At 36.9% G+C, this 20,322-nt stretch overlaps 1 non-coding gene across 1 annotated transcript; it reads left to right on the top strand.

The window, feature by feature from the left end:
- The first annotated feature begins 350 nt into the window (after positions 1 to 350).
- On the top strand, positions 351 to 457 carry LOC121205247 (small nucleolar RNA R71). The gene has a single exon (XR_005900332.1). It is a non-coding gene; the product is annotated as a small nucleolar RNA R71 (small nucleolar RNA).
- Positions 458 to 20,322: the final 19,865 nt, after the last annotated feature.

Consider the following 20,322-nt stretch of genomic DNA (forward strand, 5'->3'; position numbering starts at 1 on the left):
TTGTGGCCATAAGGTTGGTATTCCAAATGGCTTGTTCCACCTGCACTGGCTTCACACTGCATTACTGGGTGAACCTGTAAAGAATTAAGAAAACCATCGATCTTTTTATTTAAGAGGTCTACCTGATTAGAGAGCATGGTGACCGAATCGACGTTATAAACGCCGGCTGTTTTCGTTGGCTTTGTCCTCATGACTTGCCATTGATAGTTATTCAGTGACATCTCCTTTATAAACTCATAGGCATCTTCAGGTGTTTTATTATTGATGGTTCCGCCAGCAGTTGCGTCAACCATTTGTCGAGTCGAAGGATTCAGGCCATTATGGAACGTTTGAACTGTAGCCAAAGCGATAACCCATGGTGATGGCATCTTCTCAAAAGGTCTTTGTATCTCTCTCATGCATCGTAGAGTGTTTCTAAATCCATCTGCACAAAAGAAGAAATATCATTACGTAATTTAGCCGTTTTAGCCAACGGAAAATATTTTAGTAAAATTTTTTTGGTCATTTGTTCCCAAGTAGTAATTGACCCTCTTGGTAACGAGTTCAACCACTATTTAGCTTTGTTCCTCAATGAAAAAGGGAATAACCGAAGAAGAATGTCATCATCAGAGACACCATTAATTTTAAATGTATCGCATAGTTCTAAGAAGTTGGCTAAATGAGCGTTGGGATCCTCATCCTGCAAACCATCAGACTGAACAGATTGTTGTATCATTTGAATAGTGTTAGGTTTTAATTCAAAAGTATTTGCGGCTACAGCAGGTCTAACTATGCTCGATTTAGTTCCTGTTAAAGAAGGTTTAGCATAATCATACATAGTGCATGGGGCAGGATTTTGATTAACCGCAATTGCAGGAGGTAGCTGATTGCCTTGGTTTTCAACCATCTCTTCGGTTGGGGGTTGAGTATCGTCTTCTTGCTCATTCTCTGTGTATCTTAAGCTTCGTCTTATTTCTCTTTGATTTCTACGAACTATACGATCGATTTCTTCGTCAAAAAGTAATGGTCCTGACGGATTTCTTCTAGTCATAAACTATAAACACCTGCCAAGAGAAGGAAAAAGTAAATTAATAAATAATAATAATAAATTAATATGCATGAAAAATGAATGGCTAAAGTAATAAAAATTGAGTGTTCCTAATATTTCAGTTCCCCGGCAATGGCGTCAAAAACTTGATCGCGTGATTTCATGATAGGTTTTAAATATTTATAATTACTCGTTCTTGAACTAACTATTATCGCGATGTAGGCAAGTGTACCTATCGAACAGTAGTATAGTTTTAGCAAGACCGGATTATCGAACCCAAATGAACTAAAAGTACTAGTAATGACTGTCTTTTTATTATCTAGCCTAAGAATAAAGAGGTTTTTGTTTTAACTAACTAATTATCTAAACTAAGAACGCATAGAGAATGGAATTGGGGAATTACTTTTGGAAAAATCGATTGAATGAAGACAATACCTAAAGAAAAATCCACCTAGACTGTACTTGTTATTCTGGCTCAGAATCGGACGATTTATTCATTTAACTTGTTCCGTAGAGATCCCTAAGTTATGTTTTTATCCCTATTCAAGACTAATAACGTCTAATCCCTAGATTGAATAACCGAGACTTTTCTCTAATTAACACTCTAAGGTTGCATTAACTCGATCTATGGATCCCCTTATTAGGTTTCACCCTAATCCGACAAAATCTTGTCACCCTATGTCTAGGCGTGCAATCAAGTCCGCTTAATTATGATAAATGTACTCTTAAACAGGGTCTATTCCTCCTCTGAATAAGAGCTTATCTTGAATCGGTATCCTGGGATATCAAAACAAGAATTAAGAACACATAATTAAGAACAAGTTAAATATTTATCATACAATTCAGAAAATAATAACAAGATTCGTCTTCGGTTTCATTCCCTTTAGGTATTCAGGGGATTTAGTTCATAACTAAATAACATCTCAGAATAATAAAGAATACAAAATATAAAGAAAAACCAAAAATCCTGAAGGGGAATTAAGGAGAGATCTTCAGTCTTGATGATGAATCTGGCTTCTGAGATAAATCAATCAGCTTTCTTGGAGTAATTCCTTACCCCCTACTCTGTCCTCCCCTTTCTTCCTTCTCTAGGGTGTATTTATAGGCTTTGGAATGCCTAAAAGCCCTCAAAATTAGCCTTTTCCGAATTGGACTCAACTTGGGATCGGTAGGGACACGCCCGTGTGCGATTACTTCAGGCCGGTCTCGAGCCTGCCAAATTGACACAGCCATGTGGTCTGCCCGTGTGAGGAGGTCCAGGCTGTGTTGATTTCGTACTTTGGCTCATTTTCTCCATTTTTGGCCCGTTTCTCGTTCCTTTCACTCTCTTATGCTCTTCTAAGTGTAAAACATGAAATTAAAGCATTAGGAGCATCGAATTCACCATATCTATTGGAAAATCATCCATAAAATGCGTTAAGCATGGGATAAAAATATGTATAAATTACGGTTTATCAAATTCCCCCACAAGTCAAATATTTATCATACAATTCAGAAAATAATAACAAGATTCGTCTTCGGTTTCATTCCTCTTAGGTATTTAGGGGATTTACTTCATAACTAAATAAGAAAACATCTCAGAATAATAAAGAATACAAAATATAAAGAAAACCCAAAACTCCTGAAAGGGAATTAAGCATTAAGATCTTCAGTCTTGATGATGAATCTGGCTTCTGAGATGAATCAATCGGCTTTCTTAGAGTAATTCCCTACCTCCTACTCTGTCCTCCCCTTTCTTCCTTCTTTAGGGTGTATTTATAGGCTTTGGAATGCCTAAAAGCCCTCAAAATTAGCCTTTTCCGAATTGGACTCAACTTGGGCTCGGCAGGGACACGCCCGTGTGACACACTCGTGTGCGATTACTGCAGGCCATGCTCGAGCCTGCAAATTGACGCGGCCGTGTGGTCTACCCGTATGAGGAGGTCCAAGCCATGTTGATTTCGTACTTTGGCCCATTTTCTTCATTTTTGGCCCGTTTCTCGTTCCTTTCGCTCTCTTATGCTCTCCTAAGTGTTAAACATGAAATTAAAGCATTAGGAGCATCAAATTCACCAATTCTAATGGAAAATCATCCATAAAATACGTTAAACATGGGGTAAAAATATCTATAAATTACAATTTATCATGTATTGCCACTCGGCCTCGAATTTTGCACAATCTCTTATTCAATAGACTCAGGACAATCTCTGATAAAGTGATCTAAATATCCACATTTAAAACAAGCTCAATCATCCAATCTGCAACTTCCCAGATGTCTTTTACCATTGTGTCTACACTCATATCTATCGAATTGAACATTTCCAACATTTGCAACAGAAGTAGCTGGAGATCTGAAACTCGAATGCGATCTAGTACGATCTCTAGTCGAATGCCCTACAGTGGCCTTTGAATGGCTGAAATCATCTCTAAACTTCTTCAACGCAGAATGAAATGAGTTACTTGCAGATCTCTTTCTCATATCTTTAGCTTTTGAATCGGCTTTTCTTTTCTCTTTCCCGAGTTCTTTAGCTTTACATGCTCATTCAACAAGCACAACGAACTCTTTTATTTCCAAAATCCTGACTAACAATTTAATATCTTCATTCAAGCCATCTTCGAATCTCTTACCCATAATCGCTTCAGTCGAGACACATTCACGTGCATACTAGCTCAATCTCACAAATTCTCACTTGTATTCTGTAACAGACATACGGCCTTGTTTCAACTCAAGAAATTCTTTGCATTTCTGATCGATGAATCTCTGACTAATGTATTTCTTTCGAAATTTAGCTTCGAAGAAATCCGAAGTGACTTGTTCTCTCGGAACCACAGATATCAACGTCTTCCACCAATGATACACCGTATCTCTCAAAAGTGAAACGGAACATTTAAGGCATTTGTCGGGAGTCAATGACAATTCATCGAACACTCGTATTATGTTCTCTAGCCAGGATTCAGCTCTCTCAGTATCATCACTAGTAGCACGGAACTCTTCGGCCCCATATTTTCTGATTTTATCAACTAGAGGCTTATTCAACTGAATCGAATTTACTACTTGTGGCATGACAGGAACTTGCGAAGGATTAACTGGGGGTGAACGTTGTGGTACACCCGGATTAGTTCTCATATATTGCGTGAACCAATCGTTCATCATTTGATAAAAGGCTTGCTTAGCGTCTCCCTCATGGCTACTAGTCACGGGTCTAGAGTTAGATGGCACTGTCCCTTGGGCGGGAGCAGGTGCATTACTCGACATTGTCAGCTACGGCTTGTTCAGGATCTATTTACTATATAAAAACACATTTTCATTGTCAGGATTCATCACACTATCGCAGTTCATATATATAGCATGTATAGCTAGACTTATATACGCTACATTAGTCCTAGAATCGACTATACTGTAACTCTGATACTAACCAAATGTAACACCCCTAACCCATATCCACCGCCGAACTAGGGTTAAGAGGCATTGCCAGACATATCGGAACATTTCACAAACATTTCATAATCATCATATCATCATAGTCACACATCATTATAGAGTCCTTTACATAGGTCAACGAGACCTTAAACATGCTTTAGGAAGGGGTCGAGACTAAACTGAGCACAAACAAAAAGGTCACATCCCATGTGAACAGGCTGTATGCGTCACACAGTATTAGACACGCCCGTGTGTCTAGGCCATGTCAAAACAAAGCATACATACTGACTTGTACACACGGCCACAACACACGACCATGTGCCAGGCCGTGTGAAATTTAGAGAGGCTACTGACTTGAGTCACACGGCCTGGCACACGCCCGTGTGTGCGACAGTGTGGTCTGCCTAGACTCATTTCAAAATGGCCCTCGAGCAACATGGCAGTGACACACGCCCGTGTCCCTACCAGTGTGGGCAAAAATAGGTCATTTACAAGGACAACATTCCACCCATTTAGGGTCCTCCCTACAAGCACCAAAACAAAATCATTTCATACCAAATTTTCAACTAATTCACAACCAAAACATACACCAATCATGCCATATTATGATCAACCAATTTCATGCTTATAATGCATACCAAAACATATGTTTCATTGTCTCAATTCATTCCATTCATTCTCGTGCCAATACTTACCAAATTCCACAATGGGTGCATACCCAGAACTTACCAAATTGACCAATTCTCTTGGCCATTCATGATCACACCATATTAGCATAATTACATCACATAATTTATATGCAAAAGTCATTCATGAATACAACCATAACTAAGCCATATCTCATGGCTAGATATTCACAACTCAAAAAATATCTCTATACTTCTAGCTTATACATGCCATACTTCAATCATAATTCAATTCAAAACACATTTATTTGTATATCGACTTACCTCGTAGGGATTCGAGCAAACAGAATCGATTACTCAACGACTTTCGACTTTCACCGGTCTAATTCCATTTTCTTTGGTTCTTGATCTATATAAATTCAAATTTAGCTCTTTTATTTACCAAATCATTCAATTCAATCCAAAAACACATATTTAGGGTATTTTACAAATTAACCCTCATATTTTTACATTTTGACACTTTAGTCCCTAATTCACAAAATCACAAAATACAAAAAATTTCCTTTTACACAAGCTTGGTCAAATATTCATAGTGTTCATATAAACCCACATGTTTCATTTATTTTACATTTTAGTCCCTCAAAATCTCATTTTTACAATTTAGCCCAAATTACTCAAATTCATCAAAAAAATCAAAGACAAAATATAGTAATCTAACACATATCTTTCATTTTCCATCAACTAAATTCACAAAGCTTACAATTTCATCAATTGCATAACTCAAAATCATCAACAAAATCAAAAATTGAGATATGGTCTTATTAAAACACAAAGCAACAATCACAAAAACGTAAAAATTATCGAAAACGAATCAAAAACCATACCTTAATCACCAAAATCAATAGCCGAACCCTAGCTTAAGTTTTCTTTTCTTTTCTTTTTTTATTTTCGGTTAACAAGGATGAATAAATCACCCATTATCATGTTTTCTTTTATTTAATAAAGCTTTAATAACCAAATACCAATTTTGCCTTTAATAATGTAAACATTTAAACTTATAATGAATGTCCAACAATGTCCATTTAATATATCCATGGTCTATTAACAACATAAGGACCTTTCATTTACAAAGACATAGCAATTAAGCACTTTAACAAATAGAAGGCCACTTTTACATTTGACGCGATTAGGTCCTTTTATCAAATTAAGCACACAAACGATCAAATTTTTATACGGAATTTTCACACATATTAATTAAAATATAATAAGCATAGAAAAAATATTGAAATATTTTCTGACTCAGATTTGTGGTCCTAAAACCACTGTTCCCACTAGGGTCTAAACTGGACTGTTACAAAGCCTTTGATGATGTGACACCTTATACTGATACCACCGAGGATGTATTCAGCCTTGCATGTCTAACGACCGATGGTATTGTCATCTGAGAGTAGAGCATGCCCATGCCCAAACGCGCACCAAGAGAACCACTCCTAAATGGAGAAATAGGCATATAATTGAGGAAACCGACTTGGAGGACGAAACATCCAATGCATAGTTACATGTTCTTATATTTTACCTTTATTTATTTGTGCAACATGTGAACTATATACTACTTTTGGATTTGTTTTGGATGTTTTAATTCTCTTTTATTAGTATTTGCATATGTTTTCCATTGTTTTTGTTTCTATGTGCAACAAGTTGCCCTGAAAGGCTACACTACATTTGCGAGCTTCAACGATGAGGTGGATCACTGAGCTAGTCTGACACTCTATTCTAAGGAAGTTCATAACCTCCTATCTTTTTTGTTTGGACACGTTGAGGACAATGTATAGTCTAAGTGTGGGGGGATGCACAAAATTTTTTGTGTTTCATTTTTTTTTATGTTATTTGTGTGTTTATTTTTAATTTTAATGCCATTTTCAAAAAAAATTCAAAAATTCCAAAAATATATTTTTTTTCTTTTTTGTTTTGTTGTGTAATTGCATGGTGCTTAACTATAATTAAGCAACAAGTAATTATTTGTACATACTGAATAAGTATATGGAATTGCCAAACTTGTAAATTTTGAATGATACTAGATAATTTGTTATTCTGAATTGTAGACTAGTTAGTTCAATTAGTTATTGTGTATAATAGGGTGGAGGCAATAACCTAAATGAAAATGTATAAAGTGTACAATAGGATGAATAAAGTATACGGATCCTTATAGATAAATAATTTGCATTGTTAACTGTTCATTTAAATAGATGTATGCTTGAAACAATTGGTGTTAGGTGATTGATTTGAAAAAGACCTTAGGCATCATTTGAAATAGCCTAGAGCCTAAAAGCTTACATGTGGCTATATACCCCTAATTCCCATATTTTTTTAGCCTTGAATACCCTTTTCTTGTAAGCCTTACTATCAAAGCCTTGAGCCTAAATGAGTTTAGCACTCAATCCTTCTCTATTTCATTCTTTAAAATGCACTATATAATGGACGTCAGTTGTAACACCCCTAACTCATATCCTTTGCCGAACTAGGGTTAAAGGCATTACTGGACAAAATTGGAACATTAACATTCATTTTATAAGCATCGAAGTGTTAAGGATCAATCATCAATATAGAGTCTTTTATATAAGTCATCGAGACCTTAAACATATATTAGAAAGGGGTCGGGACTAAACCGAACACATACAAAATTTCTCAAAATTTAAACATTTTTCAAACAAGTAAAGGTCACACGCCCGTGTGAACAGGCCATGTACCTCACACGGCTTTAGACACACCCATGTGTCTAGACCGTGTCAAAATAGGGCATACATACTAACTTGTTCACACAGCCACAAGACACGCCCGAGTGCTTTGGCCGTGGTCGAATCTGACTTGGAACACACGGCTAACCACACGCCTGTGTGCCTTGGCCATACTTGAGCCTAACTTACAATTGTTGGGTACCCCAGGGAACACACAGCCGTGCAATATAGCCGTGTGTCGTACACGGCTGAGACACACACCCGTGTCTCTGCCCGTGTGGACAAAAATGAGATTCAATAGTGTGGTGATGATCCTTGATGATCCCCGAACTCACAGTAGCTTCGATATCAATAAAATAATAGAAACACACACACAAAGTAAGCTTTCAAAAGCTTAGTAAGTTCGTATCAAAATCAACAACAGTATATAAAATATGAAATAACAACACATAAGTACTTATAAATTCTCTACTCATCTATCAATTTCATGCCAACATTATCCATATATTTACACCAATTCAATAAACTTTATATGCATAATACCATTTACCACATAGGTATTAAACTTACCTGAACATTCCTGTATTCATTCATTTTATTCTCAACTCTTGTTCGGATATTTTAAAACTTTCCGAAGATTACCAATGCTTTAAACATCCAAACACTTAGTGCTTTAAAGATTAGCCGAAGCCATAATAATTCCGCACACTTAGTGATTTCTCAATTAACTGAAGCTATCTCGGTATCGCACACTTAGTGCCTCATATAGCCAAAGCTAGTTTAAATCGCTCACTTAGTGCCAAATACCATTGATTTATCATCGTATTCATCCAAACTAAATATATATACAATCTATGTATAAACAAAGCATCAAAACATACTTATAACTTCATGTTTTACGTACGAACTTTCCTCGTACTCGGAATTGTCGACTCAGATCATCTACTCTATCATCTTTAACTTCCCTCGGTCTAAGTCTGAATTTCTCTTTTCTTGATCTATAAGTATTCAAAATTAACCCTTTTATTCACTAAATTATTCAAAACAATCCATAGACACATATTTAGGGCATTTTACAAACTAACCCTTACATTTTCACATTTCAACACTTTAGTCCCTAATTCAAAAAATCTCAAAATACACAAAGTTTGCTTGTACAAAAGCTTAGCCGAATTTTCATAGTTCTCATACAAGTCCATACATTTCATTTATTTTACATTTTAGTCCCTCAAAATAAAATTTTTACAATTTAGCCCAAATTACTCAAATTCATCAAAAATCCAAAGGCAAAACATGTAAACCAAACATCAAGCTTTCATATTTCAAAATTTTAAAATTATCAAAAAAATCAAAAATTGAGGCATGGTTCGATAATATACGAAGCAACGATCTCAAAAACATAAAAATTATCAAAAAATCAAAGCAAAAACTTACCTAAATCAAAGCTTGCAAGTGCTGAACCCTAGGTAAGCTTTTCCCTTTTCTTTTCTTTTATATTGTTGGTTATAAGAACATATTATGGCCTACTTTCATACTTTAGTTTTATTATAATTACTTTAATAAACATTTTAGCAATTTACCCTTGCATTAAAACATTAATATTCCACAAACTAATGTCCACCAATGTCATTTAATCAAAACCATGGTCAAATAACCACATAAGGACCTCACAATTATAAAGCCAAGTCAAATAAGCACTTTTAACAAGCAGCAGGCAACTTTTATATTTTACGCGATTAGGCCCTTTTATCAAATTGAGCACACAAACATTCAAATTTTCATACGAGACTTTCACACATGCTAATTCACACATCATAAACACGAAAAATAATATTTAAACATTTTTCTGACTCGAATTTGTGGTCCCGAAACCAGTATTCTGACTAGAGTCTAAACCGGATTGTTACAATTCTCCCTCCTTTAGGGATTTTCGTCCCCGAAAATCTTACCATTGAACAAATTTGGATATTGCTATTTCATAGCATCTTCAAGTTGCCACGTGGCTTCTTCAATACCGTGTCAATGCCACATCACTTTTACTAATGAAATTTTCTTATTTCGCAGTTCTTTAACCTCGTGAGCTAATATACGAATCGACTTTTCTTCGTAAGTCATGTCATACTAAATTTCAATCTCAGACAGGGAAATCACATTCCACGGATCAGATTTGTATCGTCAAAGCATCAATACGTGAAACACATCATGAATCTTTTCTAACTCTGGTGGCAACAATAATCTATATGCTACCGGCCCAATACGCATCTCATACAGCCCAATGAACCTTGGACTCAATTTGCCTTTTCTACCAAACCGAAGTACTTTCTTCGACAGAAATACCTTTAAAAACACTTTGTCGCTGATCTCAAATTCAATATCTTTTCTTTTCAAATCCGCATAAGATTTCTAATGATTGGAAGCTACTTTCAAACTATCTCGGATCATTTTTACCTTCTATTCGATTTCTTTTATCAAATTAATTCCTTGAATCTTATTTTTGCTGAGCTTTGTCCAATACAAAGGCGTACAGCATTTGCGACCATATAAAGCTTCGTATGGTGCCATTTTAATGGTCGACTAAAAACTATTATTATAAGAGAATTCAATTAAAGGAAAATATTGTTCCCACGTACCTTCAAACTCAAGAATGCAACATCTCAACATATCCTCAAGTATCTGAATAATCCGCTCAGATTGACCGCTCGTTTGTGTATGAAAAGCAGTACTAAAGTGCAATTTAGTACCTACAGCATTTTGCAATTTCTTCTAAAATCGTGATGTGAATCTCGATTCTCTACTGACACAATAGATGATGGCACACCGTGCAATCTCACAATATCAGAAATATATAACTAAGCTAATTTATCAAGTGAGTAATCAGATCAAACCAGAATAAAATGAGCTGATTTTGTCAATCGATCAACTACAAATCAGATTGCATCTTTCTTTCTAGGAGATAGGGGTAAACCCGAAACAAAGTCCATTGTCACTCGATCACATTTCCACTCCAGAACCATAATCGGTTGTAACAAACTATATGGCACCTGATGTTCAACTTTAACTTGCTGACAAATTAAACATTTCGAAACCAATTCAGAAATATCTCTTTTCATTCTGGACCACCACTAATACTATTTCAAATCATTATACATTTTTGTACTACTCGAATGCACAGATAACTGACTATTGTGAGCTTCACTAAAAATCATCTGAATTAACTCTGAATTTCCCGAAACACAAATTCGATCTTGGAATCTCAGACAATCATCTTTTATCAACTCTGAATTCTGAATCAGACACTAAATCACACTGAGCTCTTTTAGCTAAAATCTCATTATCAATCGTCTGAGCTTTAATAATCCGCTGTAAGAACAAAGGTCTTGCTTTCAATTTAGCTAAAACTGAACCATCATCGGACAGAACCAAATGAGCATTCATCACACACAAAGTAAACAACGATTTTCAACTCAAGGCATCAGCAACAACATTTTCTTTTCCCAGATGATAATCAATCACAAGTTCGTAGTCTTTAGCAGTTCTAACCATTTTCTTTGTCGTAGATTCAGATCTTTCTAAGTCATCAAATACTTCAAACTCTTATGATCAAAATACACATGACATTTCTCACCAAACAAGTAGTGGTGCCATATCTTTAAAGCAAACACAATCGCAGCTAATTCAAGATCGTGTGTCGGATAGTTCTTTTCATACGGCTTCAACTGTCTCGAAGCATAAGAATTGACTTTGCCTTCTTACATTAAAACACATCCCAGACCAATCAACAAATCATCACTGTATACCACAAATTCTTTACAAGACTCAAGTAGTACCAATACCGGAGCTTCAGTCAACAAAGTTTTCAACTGATCGAAGCTATTCTGACACTTTTCAGACCACTCAAATTTAGCATCTTTTTGAACCAGCTTTGTCAATAGAGTTACAATCATAGAAAAGTCTTTTACGAACCTTCTGTAATAACCGGCGAGTCTCAGAAAACTACAGACTTAAGAGACATTCCTCAGAGGTTTCCAATCTAGAATAGCCGAAATCTTGCCCTGAACAACTCGAATACCAGATACTGATACAATATGATCCAGAAAACCAACTTCTCGCAACTAGAATTCATATTTACTGAACTTTGCATATAACTGTTTATCTCGTAGAATCTGTAGCACTAATCTCAGATGCTCGGCATGTTCAGATTCATTACGTGAATAAATCAATATGCCATCAATGAATACAACAACAAATTGTCTAGATACGATCTGAAAATTCTATTCATCAAATCCATAAAGATAGCAGGTGCATTAGTTAATCCGAAAGGCATAACCAAGAATTCATAATGGCCATACCTCATTCTGAAAGCAGTTTTCGGAATGTCTAAGTCTTTTACTCGCAACTGATAATAGCCTGACCTCAAATCTATTTTCAACTGATAATAGCCTGATCTCAAATCTATTTTCGAAAACACAACAACTCCTTTCAACTGATCAAACAAATCATCAATTTGGGGCAGAAGATACTTATTCTTGATAGTCACTTTATTCAACTGACGATAATCTATACACATTCTCATCGTACCGTCTTTTTTTTCACAAATAGAACTGGAGCACCCCAAAGTGAGAAACTCGGTCTAGCAAATCCTCTATCGGTCAACTCTTGCAACTAAGATTTTAATTCTATACGGAGCTATAGAAATCGGAGTAGTTCCAGGTACTAATTCAATGCCAAATTCTACGTCTCTAACTTGAGGTAATCTTGGAAGTTCTTCAGGAAATACATCAAGGAACTCACAGGCAACAGGCAAAGATTCAACTTTCTTTTCTGACACTCTTGAATCAATCACATAAGCAAAATAGACTTCACAACCCTTTCTCACAATATTCAAATCTTTCATCAAAGATATCACAACAGGCAATCCGTTCAAGTCACTAGATTCAATTCTGACTATTTCATCATTTTTGCCTTTCAAATCAATAGTTTTCGGCTTGCAATTCACAACAACATCATGCAAAGTTAACCAATCGATACCCAGAATTATATCAAATCCATCGAAAGGTAATAGCATCAAATTAGTTGGAAAAAAATGTCTCAAAACATTAACGGACAATTCTTGCAGACTTTATCAACCAAAACACATCTGCCTAGGGGTTCAAAACTCTAATTAAAAATTCAGTAGACTCTACAGGCAAAGTCTTCCTGTCCACTAAGTTCATGCATATATATGAATGTGTCGATCCAGGATCTATCAAAGTAATCATTGAAGTATCATACTGAGTAAATGTACCCGTAATCACGTCTAGCAATGAAATTTCCTCACGAGCTCGGGTAGCATAGGCTCTGGTAGGTGCACAAGCCTCTGATCTGACGACTGTACCTTTTGTCCCTCTTTGACTGCCACTTACATTTCCCGTATTTCTGGGACGTCTACCACGAGAAGCGTTGCCACCCGACCTCAGATTCTGAACATTATCTTTTTCATCTAAATCTGGGCAATCTTTTATAAAATGATTTCGTGAACCACAACTGTAACATGCTTGGTTATTATTCTTTCCCCAGCACTCTCCAAAATGTCATCTTCCACATTGATCACACTCAAGTTTTTCATTCTTTGCATTACCAACACTGGCAACAAACGTAGCTGGAGCTTTAAAACTCAATTGCGATCTAGCACGATCTCTATTCGAATGTCCCATAATAGCCTTTGAACGGTTATTATCATCTCTGAATTTCTTTGTTGCAGACTGAAATGACTTGCCCGATTATCTCTTTTAGTACTCTCTAGCTTCAAAATCAGCTTTTCTTTTCTCTTTCCCGAGATCTTCAGCTTTACATGCTCGTTCAACAAGCACAACAAATTCTTTGATTTTTAGAATTTTGACTAACAGACGAATATCTTCGTTTAAGCCATCCTCGAATCTTTTGCACATGATTGCTTCCATAGATACACATTCACGAGCATACTGACTTAATCTTATAAATTCCATTCGTATTTGTGACACACATACGACTTGTTTAAGCTTAAGAAACTCTTTATGTTTCTGATCGATGAATCTCTGATTGATATATTTCTTCCGAAATTTAACTTGAAAGAAATCCCAAGTGACTCGTTCACTCAGAACCACGGATGTTAAAGTCTTCCACCAATGATACACCGTGTCCCTTAGAAGTGAAACGACACATTTTATGCATTCTTCAGGATTCAATTTAAGTTCATCGAATACTCGTATTATGTTCTCTAACCAAAATTTGGCTCTTCCAACATCATCACTCATTGTAGCTTGAAACTCTTCAGCCCCATACTTTCTAATCTTATCTACTGGTGGCTTACTTGACTGAATTGGAATCACTGATGGCATAACAAGAGCTTGTGGTGAATTAACCGGGGGTGGAGTTTGTTGTACAGCCGGATTGGTTCTAATATATTAGGTGAACCAATCATTCATCATCTGATAGAAGGCATGTCTAGCCTCACCATCATGGCTACTCATAGTTGGTCGAGAATTAGATGGCACCGTTCCTTGCGCGGGAGCAGGTGCATTGCATTTGACATCGTCCGCTACGACTCTTTCGGGATCCATTTGCTATATAAAAGCACATTTCAATGTCAGGATTCATCACACTATCACAGTTCATAAATATGGCATGTAAATCTAGACTCATAAATGCTATGGTAGTCCTAGAACCGACTAAACCATAGCTCTGATACTAATAAAATGTAACACCCCTAACCCATATCTATTGCTGAACTAGGGTGAAAGGAATTACTGAAAAAAATTAGAACATTAACATTCAATTCATAAGCATCGTAGCATTAAGGATCAATCATCAATATATAGTCCCTTATATAGGTCATCGAGACCTTAAACATATATTAGAAAGGGGTTGGGACTAAACCGAACACATACAAAATTTCTCAAAATTTAAACATTTTTTAAACAAGTACAGGTCACACTGCCGTGTACCTCACACGGCTTTAGACACACCCATATGTCTAGACCATGTCAAAACAGGGCATACATACTGACTTGTTCACATGGCCACAAGACATGCCTGTGTGCTTTGGCCGTGGTCGAATCTGACTTGGGACATATGGTTAACCACATGCCCGTGTGCCTTGGCCATGCAACATAGTCGTGTGTCGCACATGGCTGAGACAGACACCCGTTTCTGTAACACCTCTTACCTATTCTCGAGACTGGGACCAGGCACAAGGCATTACTAAACACATACTCAAACATTTTCAAAAAGAATATTGGTCATAAAATTTTGTTCCAAATTTAAAACCAATTAGACAACATCTTATTGTCCTTATTATGGGCCTAGAGACCCTAAACATACATTGAGAATGGTTCGCAATCAAACTGAGAACTTGAGAAAGTTCCTAGAAAATTTGCTATGTTAATCCTCACACGCCCGTGTCCCCCACCCGTGTGGAATTTAGTAAATTTATTTCTCATATCAAATCTACAGGGGTTTTCACATGGCCAAGCACACGCCCGTGTCTCTAGCCCACGTCCTTCACACGGCCTTGACACGCCCGTGTCCAAAAACTCGAGCATTCTGTTTATGATGTCAGCATGCATTTACGAGCACGCGGCCAAGACACAATCCCGTGTGCTAGGTCGTGCCCTACACACGGTTGAGACACACGGCCGTGCCTCTACCCGTGTGTTTACTACCATGCATTCTGACTTAAAAATTTTAAGTGCAGGGGACACACGGATGGACTACAAGCCTATGGGGCTATCCGTGTGTCACACACGGCCTAGACACATGCCCGTGTGTCTACCCGTGTGGACCTTATTGGGCTATTTTCCAAGCCTTTGGTCACCCTCTAAGATTCATATCCACTTATAGTTCTCAATAACGCTTAACATGGTCTAATTATGCTCTTAAATGACCTTAATATGCCTCATTTCATGTAAACTTCATCTCATTGATTTTATACAAGCTAGGTTATCCCCTTTATATTAAGGATTTCCATGACTTGTAACTCAATTATGATTGGCTCGTTATCTTAACCCATTGCAAAATTGTGGCCTCACCACCCCATGTGATTTGGTCATATTATATATGACTAATTGTAACACAACATATTTAATCATCACAAGAACATTAGAACATAACATGCACAATTTGGTAGGCCATAACCTACACCAAAATGAGCCAATTCCCCTGGCCATATACAAGTGAATATGTGTACTTTTATAAGCCTTCATAATGGTTAATCAAATGACACGTATAACAAAATAACAAAAGCCCTATTCATGCTATTGAACAAAATAAGAGTATCTATATACCAAAGCTAGACAAGATGATATTGTGTTGATTCTCCAACCGTCTCCCAATCTTCGCGAGTCCACGAGCTCTGTAAGATTGGGAAAAGAGAGGGGTAAGCATTACCTGCTTAGTAAGCCTGAATAACTGGAAAGCTAACTTATCGATTAATTAGCATGCATCCATATTAGGCAATAAAACCAACAAGCATGAAATAGTTTCCCTATCACATGCACTCAATCGCCAAGTTAGTTCTATAACAATACACCATGTAATTTGTCTTAGATGAGCTCATCATCGAACATTTTCATTTTTCTCTCTCATGTTAATCTCGTGGAGTTTCTCAAAAATTTCGATGGATTATCCATTTACCGTCAAGTCATAAGAGCGATCATCTCAAGTACGTGCTTCCGCGAACCTCACACCATATGGCTGGATTACCAGTCCCGACTAAATCCCCCGTAATATAAACTCATAGGGTGATGTCGGGATTTCCAGTCCAGGCTAAATCCCTTATAGTGAAAAACACCCTTAATGAGCTCGGATTTGAATTACCAGTCCAAGCTAAATTCAGACCCTAATCGGATTACCTATCTGGGCTAAATCCACAATGCACATATATTCTTCGGGAGGCTCGATCACTCAAGGAACACCCATCCGGGCTAGATCCTTTCTATATTTGAGATCAACGGATTACCTGTCCTGGCTAAATCCTTTTCTACAACACATGCAGGATCTCAAGTCATGTAAGCCATGGTTTAACCATCAAATTTCCCTTTTGACTTCAACCGGAACATTTATTATCATATCATTATTATTAACACATTTCATGGATTTTCATGCCATCACTATAACCAATTATCATACATTCATAAAACATGCAATTAGACATATTAATAGTTTACTTAAAGTTATTTGAACTGACTTGGTACTCGTTTCGGTTTTGCATTTTGGTTATTCCGAAACTTTTCGTTTTCCTCGATCGATCTCTCAAATTTCTTCCTTGGGGTCTATAACAATAAAAATGAATCATTAATACCTCACATTATTCTTTTTCGAGTCTAAATTTCACCCCTAGACAAAATGATCGTTTTGCCCCTAACCTTTTACATTTTTTACGATTTAGTCCCTAGGCTCGTATGATGAAATGCATGAAATTTCTACATTACCCAAGCCTAGTCGAAAGTTTTTCCCTCTTATCACAGCCCACATTTTCAATTATTTCACATTTTTACCACATATTTTGTACCTTTTGCAAAAAGGTCCTTTTAGGGATTTTTCATGAAAATCACCTAAGAAATATGTTTAACACGCATCCAACTTTAATATTCCTCCATAAATCATCAAAGAATAAACATGTCACACATGGGTCACTTTACATACATGAACCTTAACTCAAAATGTGGGTAGAAATGGAGAGAGTAGGTTACCGGGATTTCAAAAATACGAAGAACATTAAAACGGGGCCAGAGAGCACTTACTATTGTGCTTAGAAAGCTTGAAAACCCTAGCTATGGAGAACCCCAATTTTCAACAGCAACATGGGGAGAATGGACTGATTTTTGGCTTATTTTCCCATTTTTTTCATTAATTAGCCAAATGACCAAAATGCCCTTTCTTTTGAATTTTATCCATACATGCCCATTTTTGTCCAAAAACTTAGAAATTGGAAAAATTTCTCTTTAAAGACTTCTAATTAATAATCTAAAGCAATTTCATGCAAATTGCTTCTAGAATCCAATTTTTACAATTTATTCAATTTGGTCCTTATTTTCTAGTTGGACACCTTACTCATAGAATTTCTTCATTAAACTTTAGCACATGCATATTTTCATATTCTAGACCTCATAATAATCATAAAACAAATATTTCAACGTTAGATTTGTGGTCTCGAAACCACTGTTCTGACTAGGCCCTATTTTGGGATGTTATATTTCTCCCCCATTTAGGGACTTTCATCCTCGAAAGTTTTACCGGTAAACAGGTTCGAATATTGGCTTCTCATGGTTTATTCTAGCTCCCATGTAGCCTCTTCCACGCCATGCCAATGCCATAAGACTTTTACCAAAACCACATCTTTATTTCTCAGCTGTTTAACTTCACGAGCCAGAATCTTTATCTGTTATTCACCATTTGTCATGTCTGGTTTAATTTCAATCTCCGTCGGTGAAATCCCATGAGAGGGGTCTGATCGATGTCTCCTTAACATAGATACATGGAACACATCATGAATCTTTTCCAGTTCTGGTGGCAATGCCAAGCGATAGGCTAATGGTCCAACTCTTTCAGTGATCTCGTATGGTCCGATAAATCACAGATTCAGTTTGCCTTTTCGGCCAAATATCAATACCTTTTTCCATGGAGATACTTTCAAGAATACTCTATCTCCCACTTGAAATTTGATTTCTTTTCTTTTCAGATTAGCATATGACTTTTTCCTATCTAATGCCGCTTTTAAATAGTCACGTATCACTTTAACCTTTTCTTTAGTTTTCTTGATCAGATCAACTCTGTGAATCTGATTCTCCTTGAGTTCCGTCCAATACAATGGTGTTCAGCACTTCCTGCCATACAAGGCCTCGTAAGGTGCCATCTTCAATTGAAAACTGTTGTTGTAGGCGAACTCTACCAATGGCAGGTATTTTTCCCAGCTGCCCTAAAATTCAAGGATGCAACATTGCAACATATCCTCAAGAATCTGAATCATCCGTTCAAACTGACCATCAGTCTGTGGGTGAAAATCTATCCTAAAACTCAACCTAGTACCCAAGGCTTCTTGTAACTTCTTCTAGAATCTCGAAGTGAATCTTGGGCCTCTGTCTGAAATAATCGACAATGGTACCCCGTGTAATCTCACGATCTCAGATATATACAAGTCAGCCAACTTTCAAGAGAATAATCTGTCTTTACCGGAATAAAATGAGCCGACTTTGTCAACTTATCAACCATAACTCATATAGCATCTTTCCTTTTCGGGGTCAATGATAGTCTTGTAACGAAGTCCATAGTGATTCTATCTCACTTCTATTCAGGGACCATCATTGGCTAGAGTAAACTGGAAGGTGCTAGATGTTCAGCTTTGACTTGCTGACGTATCAAGCATTTCGATACAAATTTAGAGATGTCTCTTTTCATACCATTCCACCAGTACATTTTCTTCAAATCATTGTACATCTTGGTACTTCCCAGATGAACAGACAAACGGCTATCATGTGCTTCTTGCAAAATCCTCTGAATAATTTCGTCGTTCCTCGGTACGCAAACTCTGTCTCTGAACATCAAGCATCCATCAGGACTAATCTAAAAATTTGATTCATTGCCCGACTCACATTGAGCTCTTTTAGCTTGCAGGACACTATCATTAGTCTGAGCATCATAAATTTCTCAAAAAAATGTCAGCCTAGCCCTTAGCTCTACTAAGAACGAACCATCATCAAGCAATGTCAATCGAGCGTTCATGGTTCTCAATGTAAACAAAGATTTTCTGCTTAACGCGCCGGCGGCCACATTCGCCTTTCTCAGGTGATAATCGATGATTAGCTCGTAATCTTTAATTAGTTCTAACCATTTCCGCTGTCTCAGATTCAATTCCTTTTGAGTCATCAAATACTTCAAACTCTTGTGGTCTGTGAATATACGACAAGTCTAACCATATAAATAATGCCTCCACATTTTCAAGGCGAAACCAATGGCGGCAAGCTCTAAATCGTGCGTCGGATAATTTCTCTCGCGTGGCTTCAACTGTCGTGAAGCATTATCTTGCATAAGCACACAACTTAGTCCATTTAAGGACGCATCAATGTAGACCACATAGAGCTAGAGCTTCCGTCAGCAATGTCTTCAACTTCTCGAAACTCTATTGACACTTTTCTGACCATTTGAACTTAATGTCTTTCTGTAGGAACCTCGTCATTGGAGCCGCTATCATGGAGAATCCTTTCACAAATCTTCGGTAGTAACCGGCTAAGCCCAAAAAGCTTCTAACCTTGGTTACATTTTTAGGTGGTTCCCATTCAATTATAGCAAAGATCTTACTTGGATCAACTCAGATGCCATCACCCGAAACAATATGACCTAAAAACCTTACTTCTTGGAGCCAAAATTCACTCTTGCTAAACTTAGCATACAATTATTTTTCCCGTAAAGTCTGCAACATAGTTCTTAGATGCTTCGCATGCTCTGTCTCATCCTTGGAATAGATCAAAATGTTGTCAATGAACACAACAATGAACTTGTCCAAGTATGGCCAAAATATCC

Source organism: Gossypium hirsutum, chromosome A08 (genome assembly GCF_007990345.1).
Source record: "Gossypium hirsutum isolate 1008001.06 chromosome A08, Gossypium_hirsutum_v2.1, whole genome shotgun sequence".
Classification (NCBI taxonomy): Eukaryota; Viridiplantae; Streptophyta; class Magnoliopsida; order Malvales; family Malvaceae; genus Gossypium; species Gossypium hirsutum.